The following is a 15,950-nucleotide window of genomic DNA, read 5'->3' on the forward strand; positions in this document are numbered from 1 at the left end:
GAAGGTGACCCATTGGATAAGAGCTCTTGCTGAAGATGGCCTATGGGGTAAGGGCTCTTGTTGAAGATGGCCCATGGGATAAGGGCTCTTGCAGAAGATGGCCCATGGGGTAAGGGCTCTTGCTTATTCACATGGTGAAGGGAGAGAACATAATCCCTCAAGCTGCCCTGTGATCTGCACATGAACATTATGGCATGTGCATGTATAAACATACACATACATGCATACATACATACATACATACATACATACTGTGATGGATTTTCTTGGTTGTCAACTTGACTACATCTGGAATTAACAAAACCCAAAAATGTAGGGTGTAACACGAGTTCTAATTGGTTAATAAAAACCCAGAGTCAGATATTAGAGGGTGAAAGCTGAAAAATCAGAGAAGCAGAGCAGCTAGCCACTAGAGTTCTTACCTCTACGAAATCCTCAGACTGAAAAGAGACGGAGTTCCTGTCTCATGCATCTTATCACTTCCTCTCTCTGTCCTATCACTTACTTTCTCTGCCCAGCCATCTCACTTCCTGTCTGTCTGTAAAGACCTCCAGGCTCTATGGTTAGCTAGTGGCTAGCTCTGCCCTCTGATTGTCAGTCAAGCTTTATTTGTTAGAGTATAAACAAGATATCACCACAATAGGGTATACCTGAGAAAGATTTTTACTTTTATAATCAGATCTTTAAGGTAGGAAGACAGGACTTTAATCCAGATCAGTAGGCTATCTCAGAACAAGAACCCCCAAATCATGACACAAAGACTTAGTGTTATGCTTAGCCTTATTTTGACTTGTCTCACTAGCTCATAACTTACTTTAATCTCTTCTCCTTATCTATGTTTTGTCTTGGGTCTTTTTACCTTTTATTCTGTATGTCCTGCTTTCCTGCCTCCTCTGTGTCTGTCTGTCTGGTGGCTTCCTGGCTGGCTGGCCCCTAGTGTCTCCCTTTCTTTTTCCTTTGTTCTTTCTTCAGCCTAGATTCCTCCTGCTCCTTCTTCTCTCTGCCCACCAATCCCGCCTATCCCTCTACTGCCTGGCTATTGATCATTCAGCTTTTTATAAGACCAATCAGGTACCTTAGGCAAGGAGAAATAAATGCAATACATCTTTACATAGTTAAACAAACGTAGCATAAAAATAGGCAACACATTGTTACATAGTTAAAACAACACAAATGCAACACATCTTAACATAGTTAAACAAATGCAGCATAAACAAATGCAACACACTGTTATATAGTTAAATTGTTCTACAACACAAATAAATACAACACATCTTTATATAGTTAAGCACATATTCTATTCTGCCATATACATCTTTAATCTGGGCTAAATCTTCTGCTGGAAACCTATATAAGGACATGGAAGAAGGAAACTTTTGCTCTTTGCCTGTTTTCTAACACTTACTAGCAAGTCCCTTTCTTCACTGGCATTGCAACCTACTTCTTCTGGACTCTAGAGTATTCTGAAGACCTGCTGAGACATACAGGCTTGTGAACTGAGCAGCTTATGTATTTCTGTCTTCTTGCACCTTCCATTCATAGCCATCCATTGTTGGATAAGCTGAATCACAATATATATGAGATTTACTAGAATATATAGATTTATTGTATAAGTTCTGTTACTCTAGAGAGTCCTGGTTAATATACATACATATATACATACAGTCTTAGGGTTTTTATTACTATGAAGAGACACCATTACCATGGTAACTCTTACAAAGAAAACATTTAATAGGGGTGTCTTGTTTACACTTTCAGAGGTCCAGTCCATTATCATCATGGCAGGGAGCATTGTGGCATGCAGGCAAACTTGGTGCTAGAGTAGTACCTGAGGTCCTACATCTTGCAGACAACAGGTAGTCGACTGACACACTGGGTGGTGTCCTGAGCATAGAAAACCTCAGGCCTGCTCCCACAGTGATATACTTCCTCCAACAAGGCCATACCCACTCTAACAAAGCCACACCTGTGAATAGTGCCACCTCCTATGAAATTATGGGGGTCCAATTACATTCATACTACCACACAAATATGCATAAATTTTAATTTAAAAAACAGCATTCGGGGGCTGGAGAGATGGCTCACAGGTTGAGAGGTCCTGAGTTCAATTCCCAGTAACCACATGGTGGGTCATAACCATCTGTAATGAGATCTGGTGCCCTCTTCTGGCAGGCATACATGGAGGCAGAATGTTGTTTACATAATAAATGAATTTTAAAAAAGCATTCAATCCCCTATGAAGGATGTGCTCAACTCCAAGTGAGCCTTGTCTGTCCTACTTTATCAACAGTTGATAAAGAGAAGACAGTTTGAGGTCTAGGATAGAGCACTCTAAAGTCAAATATGTTGTTGAGCAAACAGTTTGGGCTCTCTCTACCCAAGCCTCTGCTGTGTCCATTGGCTGCACCTGTGGACAAGCTTTCTGACAATTGCCTTGTTTACAGAGCGTTACATAGGTGGCTGTAGCACTGTAGGTTAGGAGTGTTGCTGAAGGCCAGCAGTGACAGAAAATCCTCCTGTGAAAAAAGCCTCAAGACTGGACTGGAAAGATGGCTAGAGCCTTCTTTACTGGACACTCAGTGATCAGGATTCAGAAGAAATACACTGAAAGCTGGTAATAAGAAGCTAAAGATACCTGTGTGTGAAAGAAGGACGTGTGACCTACCCAAAGACTCATGGGAGGCAGACTGTGATATCTGAGTAAGGCATGCCTCTTTTTCTACCCAGCCAACCCTGCCCATCCTTGCTTGGGCTGGTGTACCTAGCAGCATTTTGTAAAGATCAAGCTGCTAGTGGGTGGCTCAGCATCAGGGTTTCTGCTCAGTGGGGGCTATTTGGTGCCTTCCACTGCTGAAAACACACAGTAAAGCAACCACAACGCCACACTGTGCCTTTACTGTGATAATTTCCAAGGCATGTGGCTTGGTGGCAGGGTGGTCACGTTGGAACATTGCCCTCACAGAAAGAGCAGTGTTTTGTTCTCACTGAAACAGAAATTTCCTCTCAGCCAGTTTGAGCTGACCATGGGGTGGGTCATTTATAAACAAGATGCATTTCTCATGGTTCTAGAGACTAAAAAAGTCAAAGATCAAGGTGCCAGGTTTAATATGTCTGGCGAGTAACTTCTCTCCAAATTGTAACATGGCAGGAGAAGTAAAAAGCGCAAAGGGATAAACTGTGGCTATTTTGGCTTGACTGTTAAATGTCTCTACGGGATCCTGTTTGGACATTTGGTCCCCAGTTGATGGCTCTTTGTAGGTATGTAGGAGAAAGTGCAGGCATGATTTGGCAGGCAGCCTATTTGGCATGCTGCCTTCTAAATAAGAATTATGGAGCCCAGAAATTGGAACACTGAATTCTGGAGTGGCATGAGTAACCTGTAGTTGGCTCTCTGGTCACGGTCACCTTTTATGAGCTGCTTCCACATGGAGCCCCTGGTGGTGTGAGTGTTCATACCCAATCAGAGGTGATGTGCTGATGAGTCTCAGTTGATGACAGGCTTCCACTCTATGAGTGGCTGCTCACATGTAACAAAGCAGACACTGACCCCTGAAATCATCTCCGGAGTGGCTCTTCTCTGCATGCCTTACAAAACCATGGGCATTGCTGCCTTGTCAGGGGTTGTTCCAGTGACAATGGCAGGGTGAGGCTGTGGGAGTTCTGTGGTGTAGACTGGCTTGTTTATCAGCTCTCCTCACCACTGGCTTGGCGCTCACCCTCCCCAGTGCTGCTGAGTCATGTTACTCATGACCTGCTCTTTGTCTTCCAAAATCATGTCTTGCTTGTCCCATTCTCTTCCCTCTGGTAGATTTTGTCCCATTTTACAGTTTCTTTATACACAGTTAAGGATATGATGAATGGATAGATGCTAATGTATCCAAACTAGTGCATCCTGAGCAATCAGATAGGAAAAAAAAACTTAGAGGAGGAAAAATTCACTTTGGCTCATGGTTTTGGGGGGTTTCAGTCTGTGTTCAGTGGGTTCCCTTACTTTGGATGCAAGCTGAGACAAAATATATTGGAAAGAATAATTGTCAGAGAGGGCATCTCACCTCATAGCAGTTGGACACAGGGCTCTGTAACTGTTTTTATTCTTTGGCTTTGGGGATGGGGCAGCCACCCAGCTCCCAAATAAATCACACACAGAGTTTTGTTATTACCTATGAATGCCCAGCCTTAGCTAGGCTTATTTCTAGCCACTTAACTTAAATTATCCGATCTATCTTTTGTCTCTGAGCTTTTACCATTCTCTATTGCTATTGGCCATTCAGCCAATCAGGTGTTCCAGATAGGCAAAGTAATTCAGTTTCACAGAGTTGAACAAATGCAACATAAAAGAATGCAACACATCTTTACATCTTAAGCAAATGTTCAAAAGCATAAACAAATGTAACACACCTTAAAATAATATTCTACAACAGGGTTGGGTAGACAGAGACAAAGATTGGAGACTTAGTGACCTCAAGCCTCCACCTCCATGTCTCAGCAGAAAAAATGAGAGCTGAGTGAAGATAATTAACACCTGTTTGGTCAGATTCTCTGTGCTCTCAGCCATCCCTAAACTGAGTATTTGGCCTTTGGTTTTAAGACAGGTGGGTATCACCCAGGAGGCTTCCCTCTATTATATGTTCTACTCTGGTTACTGGGGGCAAGTGACTGGTCCAGGCTTCTCTTCCCTCTGATAGTTCCCTACACATTCAGAGGTAAATTGGGGGAATTGATCCCCACTACTTTTTGTGGCTTGTTTGCCATAAAGGTAGAAAGTGCTGGAGCTTGTGTATCTGGTGCCTGACACATCTCCCCTACTCGGCTCAGCACTGGTGGAGTCTGACTTTGATCAGGGGGTAGAAGAATAAATAATCCTAACTGTCCATAATACTGTGTGGGTGACTTATAGCTCCTGTCTCCAACTTCGTATAGCCATTATTCTGTGAAAAATAAACACCTCCTCCTCGTCTTCCTCCCTCTGATACTCTCACACGCCTCCACAGGTAGAGATGGCAGTTTCAAAGACATTCTAGATATGGCATTTCTCACCCCTCTCTCAGTGAGTTTGACCTCACAGCCACAGTTGGTCCTACCAATCTTTAAAAATGAGGAGCACTCCATCAGATGCATCCTAATTCATAATTTATAGGTGTCTCATTCATAACTGCCTCTTCCCCACTCCAAATTCACTAGCCGTGCAGGAGAGGAGGGGCAGCAATTACTCATGATAACTTTATTAGCTATAATTTGCATTTATCTTCTGAAAGGACAGAGTGATGCTTCTGGGAGCTGCATATTAAATCCAAGGGCTTATACTTGACCCTGCCCTGATCCATTCCACGCACAGCAGTGTCCTTTCTTGCCTGGGAGGATGGCTACAATTTGTCACTACACAAATTATACTGTACTTGATGTTGACATTCTTTTATCAGATAAATTACCTGGACCTATTATGCTGAAGGCAATTTCCATGAAATTTTCATATTGTGACAATCTTAGTATAAGTTGAGAGTGGAAGGAATGAATAGAAAAGCCTGGGTCCTGGTTGTCTAGTCCCAGAGGTGGTCCCAGAATAAACTAGCCTTTTGTGACTTCCAGTTTGCTTCGTGGTTCCAAACTCCAGCCACCAGTCCTTGTCTGGAGATGGGACTATGTAATCCAGTCTGTCTCTGCATCCTACTGGGTCACCAGAGAAAGCTACAGCAGAGCGATCCCTCTCCTACTGCCACTGGAAAGCAGGAAGTGATGTCAAAACACTAATTTGAGCAATGTTTAGAACTTAATCACAAAAGCTTAAGAAAACATGTCATGGGCATGATAATTTCATCCCTAAGAACCATCCATCTCCCTTGATAAACGGACCATAAAATTCGAGGAAAGATGAAAAAGGGTATGTGTTATTGTTTTGTTTTGGTTTTTAATTCTTTCTTGCCCAAGAATATGCTCACTGTGGAACTTTTTTAAAATTTTAAACTTTTAGAAAAAAGATTTTACTTTTAATGTTTAATTATGTGGCTGTGTGGGTTTATGTGCCTGTGAGTACAGGAACCCATGGGGGCCAGAAGCTACCCTAGAGTTGGGGTAACAAGCAGCTGCTGGGAAATGAACTCAGGTCCTCTGCAAGAGCAGTTTGTGCTTCTAACTGTTGAGTCCTCTCTTCAGCCCACTGGAGAGCTTCTAAACTTTAAGATTTGAGTGCAAACTTCGAGCTTTCTTTGTGCAGAGAGAAGCATGCACAGGGCTTGGCAGCCCATTTCTTGGCCCCTCCCCCCACCCTGCACATACCTTGATAGTCCCATCTCACTGCCCCTGTGCGCAGGCGTGCATTTACAAGAAAGGAAGGCACTGGGGAATTACTTTCCTCTTACAGGGTCTGAAATGTTTGAGTGAAAAAAATGTATAACCCCATGGCATGTTTATCCACAACTTTTATTCTACATGTGCATGGCTTGTATACTGATGAACTGGTTAGCAAAGGTCAAAGGTGAACTCTGGTAAAGAGAACATTTCAGAGGATGGGGAGATGGCTAGTTGAGAAAGAGCTTCTTTTCATACAAGCATGAAGGTCTGGTGTTAAGAGAAACCTTTTCCTTCAAGAGAAGCCTTCCCGCCAGCCTGGTTCTAGAGCCACATCAATCCCAAATAAACACACAGGAGACTATATTAATTATAAAGCTGTTGGCCTTTGTTTGTTTCTTACTGGCTAGCTCTGACTTAAGTATTTACCCCATAATTGTTAATCTAAGTATGTCTCTTACCGGAGAAGTTTCCGGGCTTCCTACCCCATGACGTTACATCTCGACTCTCTCGTGTTTCTCCTTCCCAGAGTCCTCCTGGACTCCTAGTCCCACCTATCTAGATTCCTATTGGCTCAACAGTGCTTTATTGTCATAAGACTTTCCCAACAGTCTGGGTTTGGATCCCTGGTACCTGTGTGCATACCTCTAATACCAGCATCAGGCAAGCAAAGGCAGCAGGCTCTCTGGGGCATGATGGCAAGCCAGTCTAGTGGAATCAGTGAATTCCAGCTACAGTGAGAGAGCCTGTCGCAAAATAAATAAATAAAGTGGCAGCCAGGCATGATGATGCATTCCTTTATTCCTAGCACTGGGGAAGCTCTCGGTGAGTTCAAGGCCAATCTGGATTATGTAGACAATGAGTTCTAGAACAGCTGGGGCTATGTAGAAAAACTTTATCTCCAAAGGAAAAAAGATGAAGAACAATGGAAGACATCTGATCTTTGACCTCATGAACTCTAAACACAAGAGATACTCTAGAGGAGAGAGAGAGAGAGAGAGAGAGAGAGAGAGAGAGAGAGAGAGAGAGAGAGAGAGAGAGAGAGAGAGAGAGGGAGGGAGAGAGAGAGAGGAGGAGAGAGACAGAGACAGAGAAACACACATACACAGAAAGACAGACAGAGATAATTAAGCCTGCCTTGTATCAGTTGCTCTTTGGACATTATAAACATGTTTTAATAATTTGTTCTAAATATGTTTGCAACCTTTCATTGTTTTTTGTAAGACAGGTAGTTAGATTAGGTGAATAGAAAACATGATGGTTTTCTTTTTGTTTTTGTTTTGTTTTGTTGTTTTTTTAGACAGCGTCTTAGCCAGGAACTCACTATATAGCCCAAGCTGGCTTTGAACTCATGGCAATCTTCCATCCTCTTTGAATGCTGGGATTCTAGGCATGAGCCACCATACATGATTGAGAACTTGATGGTCTTTAACTCAAGTAATTGATTTCATGAAAGATAAAGGGCATGGTTGAGAGTATTCCAATCATCTAAAAACAACATATTTGACCCATTTTAGTCACATTCCTTGCTGACCTTGCTGACTTATAAACTCGGTTCCTTTGTTTGTGAGAGCAGCAACAGCCCTCACAAGGCTAAGATGAGAAGTAAACAGGACGATTCTGTTTAAGCCTTGAGTCTGATACAAAGGAAGCAATTTGAAATGGAATTTACATTGTAGTTCTGCAGTTATCAGAAAGCTTTGCCCCAAGATTTCCACTGGGAGGGATAGCATTGGTTTAAGGTGTGATTATTCACTAACTAATGAGCAGCAGTGTGCAAACAGCATAAAGATGGCATTGTCTGCCTTTGCTTAAATAGCTGCCATCGTGTCTCTGACGGAGACCCAGAAAGCAGGGTGATGTGTCTGGCCTTGCACAAGATGAGATGGGAAATGACATATCCCCTGCTCTAGGCAGCAGGGTAGGCACAGGTGTTTTCTTGACATTTCTTCACACACAGGAGAAGGAGAAGATCCACAAACAGCACAGAGGGCATCTTCTAGCTGCCACCATTCCCAGGCCAGTGTGATCTGGAATATTGTCGTCCAGCCATTTTCTTTCCTTGTTTTGTGCCACAAGGATGTGGATTCAACACTCTTCAAACTTTTCAGCGAGATGCTGCACATGTGTGGTTTTCTTTCCAAATAAGATAAATGAAATGTTGTCTGCTATTATATAATGATGTCAACATGAATCAGTTGGCTTAGAGACAGAACTCGGGCATAAGTCCTTCGGCAACCACTTACTCAGAACTCAACAGCACATCTTTCATGTGGATGATGAATTAGTTTTGTGTAAATCTGCCTTTGTGGGACATGTCTGATCTCACTTCCATGCTGAGGGAAGAGCACACACCAAATAATTAGTGGCAATATGTCACTGGCTGATACCTAGGGGGAGCTCAGTAGACCCTGAAGAGTGAAATGACAAACAGTAGCAGCTGAACATTTACAATAATAAGAAAACATGCCACCGCCATGAATTCTGCCAAGAGTGGTTAAAACTTCTTTGACTTTTAGTCTATGTGATCAAAGAGACAGATTATTTCTGAAGTAAAACCAATTTAGTAAGTCCTGTGTAGACACCCTTAACAGATACATAATTGCTACCGGGGGAAATTAGGACACTGAAGTGTTCATGTGCACATTCGTGTGTGTGTGTGTGTGTGTGTGTGTGTGTGTGTGTGTGTGTGTGTGTCTGGGTGTGAGAGTATGACTGTGTGTGTGTGTGTGTGTGTGAGAGAGAGAGAGAGAGAGAGAGAGAGAGAGAGAGAGAGAGAGAGAGAGAGAGAGAGAGAGGTCAACCTTCAGTACTCAGCTCTCTCCTAGTGGGTGGGTGGGTTTTGAGGATTGAAATTACAATATCAGGCTTGGGAACAAAGTGCCATTACCCACCAAACCCACCAAACCATCTTACCCATTTTTGGTTTAGTATTTGATCTGATCTCCAGGAAGTCTTCTTTGCTTACAGGTGAGCAAATTTATATGGGGCAAAATTTAAATTTCATATTAATTTTTACAAAAGAATGTATGTTGGTATTAGCAGTTCCTTTCATGTCAGAATTCCAATTGTTTGTGTTCTGTTGGACCCCTCAGCTTGTTCTTGCACGGTCTGAGAAGCCCCATCTCTCTTCTCCAAACCCTGTCCTCTCAGAATCTCCAACAAAGAAAAGGCATCAAGAAGCCCAGTTCCGCATTCTTGGTGTCTGTGGCTTGGTGGCAGTTCCTCCCCTGAAGTTTCCAGAAGCCCAAGTTCCTGCCTAAAAGCACTCAGTTTTTGACCATACTTGGGCACAAACCCAGCTTGTGGCAGACACATAATCACACTTGGCCTATAGGCTGTATAACCTCCCAGCTTTGCTCAAGTAAACCTGTTCTTTTATTTTTTCCAATTAGGCTTTATCTGACTTAGTGCATCAGTGGAGAAACCTATTATCTGGCTACAGAAAATCTATTAGTTTGTACCAACTTTGAAAAAAGCTGAAAGGCCTGTTATGTCAATTTCAGATATTTCATAACAGAAAATGTAATGCTTACTTATACCAGATCTTGGCCACTCCTACATTATCAGTGTAAAAATCCCACACTCTGGAATTCTGTGTCTGTTGAACAGTACATCATTAGATCATCTCACTTCCGGTCTTTAGCCGGCTTATTGTAAATGTTCTCAATAGTACATTCAGAACCTGCTTTTCGTTTCTACTTAGGGTTTGAGTGGAAATAAAGCTGAAGGCAGCTGGAAGCAGTGAGGCGTGGGGCAGCCAAACTGTGGCTGAGATGAGCTTGTGTGGGGTTCTGGGTTTTCTGAAGTCAGGGTGGAATGATCGAGCTTCCAGTTCCTTCGGTGCCTTATCTTCCCATGTAGCCCTTCAGTGGCATCTGCAGATCACCTGGTCTTTCTAGAGGGAATGTGTGAGCATTTTATTCCCAATTTCTGGGCTTGGAAAACTGCCCAGGATTCATATCTTAACTAGCTAGCTGCCACAGACCCTGGCAGACACACCTCTCCTGGCCTTGGTCTTTGTTTGGGATCCCACAGACAGTTCACCTGACAAGCCAGGCTCTCATGTGACTAGACACACACTCTCCTCCCAGCAAATCCTTCTACCTTCAATTCTTTGTACTTAAAGTGTTTCGAAAGTGTGTATTTGTGTGTGTGCTGGTACATACGTGTTCTCCAGATGCCAATCACCTTAGTTTTTGAAATAGTGTCTCCAACTGGCATGGACCTCTCTGAGTAGGTGAGGCTGAATGGTCAGTGAGCTCATGGGTCTGTCTGTCTCTGCCTCCCTAGGGCTTGAGTTACAAAAGCTTGCTACCACTCCTACATATTTTCCGTGGATGCTGGGGATCAAACTCAGGTCCTCATGTTTGCAAACACTTTATGTACAGAGTCATTTTCCTTTTTGATAAACACTCCTAACAATAGAGCCACAAGGCCCCCGTAGAATGTGGAAGCTTAATTTCAGGTGTTTTTAAAGGAGGGCTGCTACTAATGTCAAGTTTGGGGGACTGCATGGCATTTGAGATAAGGCTGTGGAATATGACATCCAGGTCTGTTCTTCTAGATCCCACTTGCCCTCTCTGGGATTTAAAGCCTGTTTTTAACTCTGGGCAACCATTTTCTTTCTCTTTTTAATGTCATATTTGCTTCTTTACTGTGTGAATGCATGTGTATACCTACATGTATGTATGTGTATGGTGGGCATGTGTGTGTGTTGTCTGCATGCATACAAGCATGGGCACTGAAGAAGCCAGAAGCCAGTGTCAGATCCTCTAAGACTGAAGTTACAGATGGTAGTGATCTGTCCTGTGGGTGCTGGGACTCAAACTCAAGTCCTCTGGAAGAGAAGCCAGTGTTCTGAACCACTGAGCCATCTCTCTAGTCCTATGTCCAATTTCTTGTCCAAAAAGTGGGGCTGATCACAGCAGAGACTTGGAAAGACACACACACCGTTTAGTTCAACGCTGACTCATTAGCACGCGCACAATGAGCACCGGTGGTTATTAGAATAAGCTGACTCATCTGCATGACTGTCTCCTTACCTCATTTCTTCAGTTGAGAGAGCTGGGATGCTAAGTATCATGCACACATCAAGCCTGCCTTACAAGAAACAATAGATGGCAAGACAGGGTGTCAAACTGACATAGTAGTCAGTGGGCTGCACTGATGTTGTCCCAGAACCTTAGAATTATAGTCATACCCACTGTGATTAGAGTGTGCACCCAGCCTCTCCTCCTCCTTGATCAAAAGTTGCTAATACACTCTGAATATTTCATCACTTTGAGCTACTCACTAATGCTCAACACTTCTAGAGGGGGAAGGAGCACTCTCGTCTCACAACAGCAACAAAATAAATCTCAAAATAAAAAAAATCCTCATTAAAGAATATTAATACTCATGAATTAAGAAAAACAAAGGGATAAATTGTCTGGAATAAATTCAGATCACCCTTTGATTCTGTCCACTGAAACGTATAAATGACTGCTCCACTAGACAGAGGTGGTGTGGACCAGAATAGGGGTTCTGGGTCCTAGCCTGGGACTGTCCTCCTGTGTCATGCCCCCCCCCCAGCTCTTTACTTCAGGCCCTCAGCCTGCAGCTGGATAACTGAGTGATGAGGACTGGTGTGAAAGTTGTCCTTCAGCAACACAAGCACATAAAACCACATGCTAGCAACTCTTTCTCCCTAACAGAAAGGAGGATGTCAGCGCCAGACCATTTGCTGCCTTTGCTGCAAGAAACCATGTGATTTCAAACGAGATGCACAACAAAAGGGACAGTGATGATGCCTTAGTTCGAGCTTCTATTGCTGTGATAGAAACACCATGACCAACACCTGGTGAGGAAGGGTGCGTTTCATTTTGAGTCCATCATCCAAGGAGGTCAAGGCAGGAATTCATGCAGGGCGGGAGCCTGGAGGCAGCAACCGAGCAGAAGTCATGGAAGGTGCTGCTTAATGACATGCTCCTCATGGCTTGCCCAGCCTGCTTTCTTACACAGCCCCCAGGACCACCTACCTAGAGGTGGCTCCACCCTCAGGACCCAGGCCCAATCATTAAACAAGGGAACACTCCACAAATTTGCCAGCAGGTCAATTTTGTAGAGCAGTTGAGGTTTCTTCTTCCTAAATGACTGTATCCTGTGTCAGGTTGATTAAGATTAGCCGGCACAAGTTACATGTGGATGTATGCCTGCTAATACTGTCACAAGCACCTTTAGACTAGCTGCAGCTACTTTTGTTCTAAGCAAACACTGAGACTTCTAAATATTATTCTCAATGAGTGGGAACACTATCGGAATATAAAGAAACCATTTTGACATTTTCCTTCCTTCCCTCCTTCATTCATTTTCTTCCTTCCTTCCTTCATTCCTATTTTTCCTAGCTGTGAGCCACAGATAGCCACAAGAACAATGGCTGACCAGAGTATTTGAGAAGCAGCTCTCTGTGAAAGCTAACTTTATCTACAGTTTTATTGAATTAAAGCAAGCCTTCGCATGTTGCCTGTGAAGGCATTTCCAGAGATTAACTAAGCCATGAAGACCTATTCTGAATATGGTTGACATCATCCAACAAGCTGATATTATAGACTGCATATAAGAGAAAACATAAAACCAACTGAACACCGCTTTCTCCCACTCTCTACTTTCTAGACAATCCACCCAGATGTGGGCAGGCAGCCTCGCACTTCTGTGGCCCCGGGTGAGAGTGGCCCCTGCCTTCATTGCCTTCCCCACCTTGTCGGACTGCCTGTCAAACTAGAAGCAGACTGAGCCTTCCTGCTCAGCTGCCTCTCAGTAGATGTTTGGTGGCATCCATGAGAAAAGAATTACTATAGTTCAAAAGGGGGAAAGGCCACACTCAGAAACCGCAGTTTTAAGAAACAAATCACGAATCAAGTTAGCAGTGCGAGAACATTGTTCTTACTTTCGAGGTGTCTGCTCATACAGGCATACATCTCAACAAAGACTGGGAGAGAAATGCCAGCAATACTGAGATTTGGGGTGATTTTCCCCATTTTATGTTGCATCACTTGCCATATTTCCTATAATGAATGCAAACAATATCAAAGGTCATCTAAGAAGAGATTGGAAATAAAATTTTATCAGGGATTTCTTTTCCATTTTAATCTCCTAGTTAGAAATACAGTTTGAGTTTAGACACCCTGTGGGAAAACACACTCAGTGTAAACAGCACTAAAATTAAACAAGTGTCTGTCCTCTTCTAGATCCTAGTTCTCAGTGACAGAGGGCCCCAGAGGGATGTAGACAGGCTGTATTTCATATGTTTTTCCTGTGCTTTCTCCATTGGAAGGAATAGTATTCAGCCATTAAAAGGGAGGAACTACCTACCTCCACAACACAAACGAAACGTGTGCCTTGTGAAAGAACCGGTCACCAAAGGTCACATCCTGGGTGGTTTGATTTATGTGATTTCTCTAGAACAGAAAATGCCACAGAGGAAGCAGATTAGCATCTGCTTAGGGATGAAGGTTTTGTGGAATTCTTTTGATTTATCTACAGTGTTTGGAGCAGATCTCCTTGTGTAGTTTTATAGCAATTGCTCCTCTCATTACAGTCTATATGCATAGCTATGGCAGTCTGTCATCATTTGAGCAGTTCAGCTGAAGTTAACACAATCTTAACTCCTAGTCTCATGTCCCTTTAGCATCTGCCACTTATAACTGTCTTAAATATTCTTCGATGCATAGTTACAATAGTTACAGCCACATTAGACAATGTTATAATTTACTTCAATTATCAATATAATTGAGCCTATTCGAGAGGAGATGGAAAGCCCATTATATTCAGTCATATTTTGTTTACTCTAGTTATTTCTTCTGCTCTGGTTCTTTCTTTGCTCTCTCTCTATGTCTCTCTGTCTCTGACTCTGTCTCTGTCTGTCTCTCTGTCTCTGTCTCTCTCTGTCTCTCTGTCTCTCTCTGTCTCTCTCTCTGTCTCTCTCTCTCTGTCTCTGTCTCTCTCTCTCTCCTCTCCTCTGTCTTTTGCAGAACTCCATGTAGCCACTCCCCGCTCCCAACCCCAGGAAGCCCGTTTGCAGCAGTCTCCTGACTGGCCACCCTTGAGAATATTAATTTCCCCATGTTTCCCAAAGGATATTCTTGCTGAGGGTGGGGTCCAGAGCTGCAGGCCTTTTTTGCAGCACTTGACAATACTGTGTCGCTCTCTTCAGGCCATCGTGGTTTGCACTGAGAGATCTACCGTGACTCAAGTCGATGTCCATGGTAAAGAGCATAGAGCTTTTCTCTAGCTGCTTACAAAAGTGTTTTGTTGGGGCTGGGGAGACTCTTTGGTAAGAGCACTGGGTTGAGGACCCAAGTGTTAGCTGGGCGTGGCTGTGCCAGCTGGTCCCATGGAGTGGTGGGCACAGAGACTGCTGAGGCCTGCTGGTCTTACCCTGAGCTAAGAAATGAGCTTCAGGCTCAGCGAGATATCCTGTCTTAGGGAATTAAGGTGGAGAGCCATATCGGGGAGTCCCAGACAGAACTGTGCTTGTTCTGTTCTTCTGGACCTCTCTCTTTATAACATAACCTTTTCTTAATCACTTGAGAACTTGATACATTTCAAACAGTGTGTTTTGATCATATTCACACACACTCCACTTTGCCCCAACCCATTCCAGACCCATACTCACCCCACCTCTTCCCAACTTCATGCCCTTTTTTATGTATATAACCCACCCAGTCCAATTTGTGACACCCACACACCCATTGTCCAGGGTCATCTGCTGGAATGCAGTCAACCTACCAGGGACCACACCCTTAAAGAAAATGGATTCTCCCTCCCCTAGAAACCATAATCTGCCAATAACTGCTCTACTCTCGAGCCCCTCCCACTCTGTGCTATAATGTAACTGCCTGGAACTTGTACAGGTCCTGTGCAGGCCGCCCCAACTGCTGAGTTTATCAATGCCAAGGTCCTGTCAAGTCCAGAAGACACTGTTTTGCCCCAAGCCTCCCTGAACTCTGGTTCTTACACTCTTTCTGCACACTCACGATGTTCAACGAGCCTTGGAGGCAGCTGTCCCACTCCCCAGACACTTCTTCTGTATTAACTTGTGTCCACTGCACCAAGAGGCTCCTCTGCTGATGTTGGCGATCTCCTCTGATATATTGGAGTAGAGAGACAAATTTAGAGGGTAGTTTGAAGAACCTACATTCTTCTGGAATTCTCTTGACATGTGTGTTAGATGTTTTGCTGTAGTCTCACAGGCCAGAGCCCTTTAAAGAACTAGACTTTACCTGTACCCACCTCTGATTCTTGAAAGGTAAAAAACAGCCATAAACTAGGAGTTCCCAGAAAGGAATATAGTATGAACAGCCTGCTGCTGCGGGGGAAGATGGTTCTCCTTGAGGTGCAAATCTTTAAAGAAAAGCTGAGAATGCTCGTATTGTCCCTGGTGAGTTCAGGAAGCTACTCTCAGCCCAGGAAGGAGCAGAGATCCTCAGGCAGGTCACCGACACACACACACACACACACACACACACACACACACACACACACACACACACACAAGGCATGTATAGCTTGAGTTATAGAGGCTAGGAAGTCCAGTGCATGGCACTGGCATCTTGTGTGGGCCTCTACACCTGCCACGTTGAGTGGAGCTGCACTTAAGCGTGAGTGGAAAAGTACAGAGGTTC

This window comes from Mesocricetus auratus, unplaced genomic scaffold, assembly GCF_017639785.1.
Source record: "Mesocricetus auratus isolate SY011 unplaced genomic scaffold, BCM_Maur_2.0 Super-Scaffold_100015, whole genome shotgun sequence".
Lineage (NCBI taxonomy): Eukaryota > Metazoa > Chordata > Mammalia > Rodentia > Cricetidae > Mesocricetus > Mesocricetus auratus.